The 8394-nt window shown below is 30.1% G+C and overlaps 2 long non-coding RNA genes across 2 annotated transcripts; both read left to right on the forward strand.

Annotated features, from left to right (window-relative positions):
- Positions 1-1802: 1802 nt before the first annotated feature.
- On the forward strand, positions 1803-2441 carry LOC133821593 (uncharacterized). Its single transcript, XR_009887695.1, has 3 exons — positions 1803-1839; positions 2150-2246; positions 2375-2441. It is a non-coding gene; the product is annotated as an uncharacterized LOC133821593 (long non-coding RNA).
- A 3319-nt stretch (positions 2442-5760) lies between these two features.
- Positions 5761-7317, forward strand: LOC133821594 (uncharacterized). The gene is made up of 3 exons (XR_009887696.1): positions 5761-5874; positions 5974-6106; positions 7155-7317. It is a non-coding gene; the product is annotated as an uncharacterized LOC133821594 (long non-coding RNA).
- The last annotated feature ends 1077 nt before the right edge of the window (positions 7318-8394 follow it).

The raw sequence follows: 8394 nt of genomic DNA on the forward strand, positions 1-8394 counted from the left end.
AGGTGAGATCTATTTCACATTCTTATAAGTATATTGATTAGTGTTATTATTTACTTTTAAGTTTTTTATTCTTTAGTTTCAGATATTCTTTAATTATCAACATTTGTTTATTATCAATGCTCTCCAACTAGATGAGATTAGATCACTACAGGTTGCTCAAAGCATTCATAAGAATTAATCTGTTATTATTGTCATTTTAATTGTTGATGAATAATACTGATTAATGCCCTGTATAGTATGTTTCAATATAATTGAAGGTTTGGGTTGATCATTATGAGTAGTTATGCCTTGGTTCGTGTTTATGCTTGTAGCCTCTATAAAGAAGATAGAGTGCAAAGCTTAATTCTTCATCGATGAATGTTTACATTGTCTAGTGTGTCATGTTCTGCCAGTTGAATAATCTATGCTCTTTTTATACTCTGTTTGATTAGCTTAATGGTCCATTGATTGTGAAGAAAACATAAAAACTAAATTCTTCTTTCGCTCATTTTGGATATAGTAAGAAGTAATTCTATATGTTATATGTTGTGTGTGTTTATTTTTGTATGACTTGTGGGCTTTCTAAGTTTAATGTTTAATGTCTATAAGTGTATATGTTTTGTTTGTTTGATGGTTTAATTTTGATTTTTCTCTTATAAATATTTTTTTCTTCCTTAAAGAGATTAATGAGCTGAGTGTGGTTTATAACATTTTATATATTTTTTTCCATCTTGTTATTAGGTTCATATGGGGCGCAATTGCTGTAACTTTTTCTTAATAGAGTAATATTTATGCATCTTGTACACATTTCTGTAACTTTATACAAAGAATACAAGGACTCCAATAAACTGACTTTCTTTGGAAACCAGATTGATTTTGTTTAGTTCTTTGTTCAAAATAACACTTTTTTTTTCTCCATTCAACCAGGTTTACATTTTGAGTAAAGTTTCTTGAATTTGTATTTTTTGTTTTTGGGGTTATCTATTATCTCAAGCTGTAGTCTTCTTTCTATTTTTTATTAACAAATAATAAACATTTTTGTTCATATATATATAAATAATTTGCAGAGTTTTGCATTTGAGGAAATAGAACAAAGCAGAGAAAATTTCCTAAGAAACTCTCTATAAAATGCAAAAAACAAAACAACCTTTTCAACTTTTTTTGGTTTTGATGGTATGCTAAATAGTATGTATGTATATATGCATATGTATGTGCGCTACATGGCATAATGATATAGTTGAATAATAATTAGATATTTGTTTTTCTATGCTGTTGGGTTATGAATCTCAGACCTCTTTGTTTCTAGTTTAAAATGTGCATCAACTGTTTTTTTGGTTTAATGATATAGTTGAATAATAATTAGACATTTGTTAGTTTTATGGAAATTATGTTGGAATTGTAATGATTTCTTAATTATTTTTCCATCATAATACTTCTCTTTTCTGTAAATGACTTGATTGCTAGGCATACATAAGTAACATTCATATTGCTCTAGGAGTGTGGTAGTCTGATAAATAATTGTATATATTGCTCTGTATAATATGCAGGGTATGTGGTTCTAAATCGTGCCTCATACTTATCACTGACAATTAAGTTCTAGTAGTCCAATTCAAGCAATATGATGTGTGTTTTATATTGCAGGATCCCCGTCCATTGCCTTATCTAGCTAAAAAAGTCTCTAAAAATTATGACATTCAGTTAAAGGTATTTAGCTGTAATCTCTAAAAAAAGTTGTGCAACTAGTTTTTCTACTGTATTATTCAGATCATGATTAAATGTTTGTTCTTGCTAGGTTGAAATCAAACATGCTGGCGTATGCGCCAATTCAACTGTGGTCACCAAGAGTAATTTCAATCACTTGTAAGCACCCATTAATTACATTACATACAGTAGATTATTTACCCAATTCACTTCTCTATTGCCTCAATCTGGATTTCTTCAAGCCTATTTTTGGTTAGTTAGGTCAGTTTGACATACAGTGTCTTATATGTTATGCCAAGCAGCTTTTCACGCTATACTTTTAGGAATGTCTTAAAATCCGCTTGTACATGTTTAAAATTTACATGATGGCCAAAACAGCAGGCATGAAAATCCATCATTTCTTTCTCATGTCATATCTTTATGGGGTCGTTTTGTTATTAATATTAATTTTGGTAAACTCATGTTACAGATATTGGACATTGACTCAACAGATAGCACATCATACTATTAATGGTTGCAACTTAAGACCTGGCGATCTCCTGGGAACCGGAACCATTAGTGGACCTGTATGGTTTCAGTTTATATATATATATATATAAGTGGTGGAGATAATTTCATATGAATCTGGCTTCAGCTCTGCACTTCTATTATTTTGATTTAGGTTGATCATTTTGAATGTTGTATGTCCAAACAGGAGCCAGAGTCCTTGGGATGCTTGTTAGAGTTGTCATGGAATGGACAGAAGTCACTGTCATTGAAAGGGGCAACCCGTAAATTCCTAGAAGATGGTGATAAAGTTATCATCACTAGTTTTTGCAAGGTTCTTTGATTCACTAAGACCTCTCTTTTATTTTTCTATTTAATGTGATAAACATTTCCAAGTCTATACTTACTTTACATTTATTCAATAAGACCAAATAAGAAAAGAAGAAGAAAGAAAAAAGTCCACTGTTCTTAAAAATTATAAAAATCTGAAATCGTCAATTGCTGAAGTCTACAGATTTAATATTTATTGCACTCTTTGTATCATGAAACTATACATATAATGAATTATGTTTGTGTAAAAATTATTTATATAAATATACAATTAATTTCAGTCACATTTTTTTACAAGTGGTTTGAATCATATTCAGATTGAAAAGAGAGAATAAAAAAGATAAGTGAAGGGACTAAACTATAAGTTGCAATTAACATGAATTAGAAATTAGAAATGCCACTAAACTATAAGTTGCAATCAACATGGTTTCTGTTGTGGGTCTTGGGCTCTTTGCAAGGGGATTCCCACTTGTAATGTCCAGAATACTCTGTTACTTTTATGTCTTCATAACATAACATTATTAAAAAGCCCTTAATAACACTTTCTTTTTTCCTTGTTCTGTATGCAGCTTGCTTGCTGTGTAGAAAATGGCCTGCCTATGCTAATATTCCTGGTTATCTCTCAACAGGTTGTACAAAATTACTTAACTTGCCACTTTCAGTTCTCAAAACTTTTGCAAGTCCCAACATGTGTTTTAATCTTTTCTTTTCTAGAATTACTGAGCTTGTTTTTTTTCTTTTTTGTTTCTTGTTGTTTCCATTTTTATGGTGCAACAACATTTTTCATTCATAGATCAGACTTCAGTGCCTCCTTGGCTATGCTTTATATGAAGGTAAGAGCTTAATGGCTCTTTATTTGGAAATATATTTTAGTACTTGAAATTTTTGTTAGTACTTTCTTTAAAATTACTAAAGAGATGTCAAATGAAAATATGAAATGAATAGTGTGGCACTAGAATATTGAAGTGCTAGTGTTGTGGTGAACAACTAGCAGAACATGTTTAACTAATTGCTCTGTACTTGTTTTCAAGTAACACTCTCTATTAGTACCAAGGCACTCAAAGTACTAAGTCATTTGCTCTAGAATGTTTAATTGCTCTACACTCATTTTGAAAAGATACATAATCTACCAGGGAAAAGTATAAGATATAGAAACAAGGGACAATTTTGAATATTGAGATGAACCAATAGAGGGAAATTCAAAATGTGAACTTTTCATCAGTCTGATGCGTTTGCATGATTTTGTGAACATTCTGCCCCATATTGATAACAAAAAATTAAAATAGAAATCTAAATTATGTGGAGGTCATGTCAAGTTAGATAATGTCTACTTTGGTATGGTCTCATTCCATGGCAAGTATAATAAATTATTTAATGGCTACAGAATAGAGAGAATGGGGGATTACACTCATATTTTTTTTTAGTGGACAAATCTTAATGAATAGAAATCTAAATTTACAATTATATGCTTCACTTTTGTCCCACTACTTGAAAATTAGCTAAAAACGTGTACTTTGAAGACTAAATATCTTTATTCAACTTTAATAAATCAAAATTTAATAAACGTCTCTTTTTGAGCTATTTTTTCTTGTTGGTTTCAGTTCTTTCAATAAAATTTTCCAACTTTTGACTTGTGTTAAGGGTGAGAGGGTTGTGGTATGGTTTTTTTAGTGCAACATAATTGAAATTTATGAGTTTGGCACTGTTTCTATTATTCAGTTGTTTTAAATTTAAGAAAAAAATAATGGCTAACCTTAGTATCTAATTAATTAATAAGCATGGATCTTATTATTGTAATGAGGTACGTTCTCTATCTCACTTATTAATTACATGGTTTATAAGTATTCCTTCTCCCATAAGAACCATTTATTAATTACATTCATATTTATATGCACATTTTTAATGCTAACAATCTTTAGTGTGAATTATCTGTAGGCTGTTAAGTGAAATATCTAATGTAAGTTCTTCTCTTGCATTTGTCAAGGATATGAAGTCTCTAAGTACCTTGTAAGTAACATGGTTTCAACACATTATTACACCCTTTCTAATAAACCATTCAAATTCAAACATATCTTTTTTCTTTTGTGTTGTTCTGCTTTGAGATATAATCTAACAACTATTAAAAAAAACATGCAGAGTACTTAGGAACAACAATATCACTGGTACAATTCCATCGAATAACAGAGAGCTCCAACAGTTACAAAAACTGTAAGTTAATTAAGAAACTCAAAACTACCCTACTTGCACTATTAACTTTTCATGTTCACTCATGAAGTTGCACTTTTTTTTTACAGAGATTTGAGCTTTAACAAGTTAAATGGATAGATTCTGGACTCTCTTTTCAACATTAGCTCACTCTCTTAACTGTAATACATCTTTAGTTTTCTCTCTTGGGTTAACATGCTTGTACCATTTGGTTAACTCTTTCTGTCTAAAAAAAACTGTCATTTGTTTTGGCAGTAACTTGGTTGGCAACAACTTTACAATGATTGGCTCAAACAACAGGTAATTTTCCTCAGTATTTTTGCTCAATAGATTTGATCCTTTGTCATCTAAGTTCTAACCAAAATTAACTTAAATTAAAAGAATGAGGACTGGTTTTCTTTAGGCTTAGATTTGTGCATTGTGAATTTGAGTAGACCGATTGTATTTCTATGTTTAGGCTATTAGTTTTGGGGTTAGAAGTCTGGAATTTGAATTTAACTAGATGGAGCTTTTGATTATCTCTCTATGTTAAGGCTAACAATTTTAGGTGCAACATCTTTAAGCTGTTTAGAATCAGAATTGCATGGTTGGGCTACTTCATTTTGGTGCAATATCTTTGTTAGTAAAAAACAGTTCTGAAATTTTGAACATTTGGAGGGCTTATTACATGTGATTATTAAAGATAATTTACTGACGCAGTTATGTAATAGGTGGTATGTCAATAAACTAAAGTTTATGTTCATTGGTTGGCTCAAACAACTCTAGGTCCTATAGATAATATATGCTTTACTTGCATCAAACATGTCGTTCTTTAGGTGAATCTATTCCTGTTATTTTCTTGGATGTAATCATGTAACTGGTGAGTGTTCCCCTTTCTGAAACTGAGTTGGATGATATCTTGGTATATTTGTTGTTTTCAAATATCTGACTATATAGTTTCTTGAGTATATTTTTGGATTTGACATTTGATCTTGTTTGTGATTATGTTTTATGGGTTTGAGATTATTTTAGTTTCAATTTTTTATCCTATTTTTGGATTTAAACTTTCGGTGTAGCAAATTGAAGAATGTAGCATGTATTTCCTCTTCCCAAGCCTACCTCTTAGTGAGAGATCAAATTGAAAAATCAAAATCTGAAGTTATTGAGTATCAGGCTTCGTATGAGAAACTTCAGGTTGCAACTGGTCGGTAGTTTATTTATGCCTTTTATCTGCCATTTTTTGCTAAGATGTCATTCTGATGCTAAAATTAATGTTGTCATTGGAGATTGTAGGCTGAGAAGGATATTCTTGTCTTAAAGGAAAGGGAACTCAATGCTAAAAGTGATGTCATTGATTTCCTTCGAAGATCTGCTGCAATTGAGATTCATTGGCCAGGCTGCTGAGATACAAAAATTGCAAACCATGGTATGTATTATGTTTTCAGATTTGTATCTTTTAGATGGTCACTAGGTGGAGACTGGCCATCACTATTAATCTTTGGTTAATTGTATAAATGTCATGTCACATTAAATTTATCCTTCTTAGTTCTAAGCAATGGAAACTGGTTCTATGTTTTTATATTCATTGATTCTTTTCAGTTGCGTAAAAAATCTGCCAAGTCTATGATGTTGTTTATAACATCATCATATAGAGCATTTAAAACTCCATGTATAGGAATAGAAAGATTAAATAATGAAATGAAGAATTCTACCCAAGAGAAGGATGTGATTTCTAACAAAGAAACAGTACAAGCTAAGTGGAGCTCTTATTTGCAGTAGTGTAGGTTAGTCGTGTGCCTTTAATTGGATTGCTAGTTCAATATAGTGAATATTCAATGATTTCCCTTCAATCTAAGTTCCAGCTTATGTGCATGTGTGGTTTATTACTTGACACTAGCCATATATATATATAAATATATGTAAATGGTAATTTTGTTCCTGCTGAAGTTTCGTGTGTCAAGAATTTTAGATACAGTCTTTTCTTTTGTCAATTGTGATTATCTGGCTTAGTGCACGTAACAAATTGATCTTTTATTTAAGCAAATTTACCTGCTCTGCTCTGCTTTTTTACTCTGGAAAAGGTGAAGTCCTAGAACAAATCACCATCATTATCATCTTTATCTTCTTGGATTTGCATTTATTGTGCCATTAGATATGAAACACGCATTTTATTGATATTTCCTCTTTTTTATTTCTATTTAATATGATAAACATTTCCAAGTCTATACTTACTTTACATTTATTGAGAATGATATATTTGTTATCTTGATACATTTCACAAGCCTTGTTTTAAGTTGCATGTTTTGTTGCTTCAGTCGTTGTTTTGCATGGTAGTACATCTTGCTATACCCTGCTGTTTCGTCAAGTTTTGGAGTTATTACAAATTTAATTTAAACTTTATATGCTTACAGGTGGAAACTAGCTTAAGTCTTATGTTCTTAATAATAAAAGGACTTTTCTTTTACAATGTGCAGGTATATTGAGATGATTTCTTTGGAGCAATTCTTGACAACATTTGTAGTTGAGGCCTTTAGAATGGAAGAATGTATTTCACTAATTTTTGTATACATTTCTTGTTTTGTATTTAGTGATAAAGGAATCTGAATTGGGCATAAATTATGTTGTAAGATGATTTCTTAAGCCTAGACTAGTAGACTAAATATTGTAATTACATTTGAGTAATTAATAAAAATCTATTTATGTTACCTTATTTGGCTTCAACTTTCATATTTGTTTTCCTAGTTTTGTGTAAGTAAAAAAAGATTATGTTTCTCTAAGCTAATATAACACATGTGTTATACTAAAGTGTAGTATAACACAAAAAAAGTGTTATACTAAAGTGTAGTATAACACAAATTTATATGTATTGAAATGTGTTATATAATCGACTATAAATAACATAATTAAACACTTATCTATTTATTAAAATAACACAGAAATTGTGTTATCGTTGACAGTATAATAACACATCTGAATAACTATGATAAAGTGTTATGCAAAGTACCCTGACCTACGATAACATAGTCGGTCTTAACACATCAAAAAGTGTTATGGTATGTTTTGATAACACATTTTTGGTGTTATTAAAAGAGTTTTTTTCTTGTAGTGGTGCTTTACAACGAGCCTAGAATAACAACCAAACATTCGTCTCAATATCAAGTAAGACTACACATGCCCAACAAACATACCCTACGTGTGCATGGGCTATGCACACATGGCATAGGTCACCTCATAAATTCATACATAAAATCATATAGGAATAATTCTCAAACTTCCTATCATAATCTCAACAAATGCCAAAAAATAAGCGTTCACTCAATTTAAAGACATATTTTGAACGTAAAAGTAAACTTGCATGTGACATGCGTATGTGGGAAGGTCTTTAAAACGTGCGTAGAAATTTGTAGATCTTAGTCCCTTTAATTCATAGAAATCGCGTAAGATTTTATCAAACAAAATATTTTACCAACTTGATTTATATCTCAAGGCTATACTAAAATCGTATTCAAAATATAACTAAAAGAATCATTTTTTTTAGTTGTCATTTTCGAAATATTAATCCCATTTATTATTCTTAACTTAAATAAAATAATCACAGAAGTATAGTACCATTTTTTTCTATTTCTTTTCTCATAAAATAATTAATTTAACAAAATTAATTAATATTAAATAGTTTAACATAATTATTTAACATAAAACAAATTTGGTACTCAC

This window comes from Humulus lupulus, chromosome 3 (assembly GCF_963169125.1).
Source record: "Humulus lupulus chromosome 3, drHumLupu1.1, whole genome shotgun sequence".
Lineage (NCBI taxonomy): Eukaryota > Viridiplantae > Streptophyta > Magnoliopsida > Rosales > Cannabaceae > Humulus > Humulus lupulus.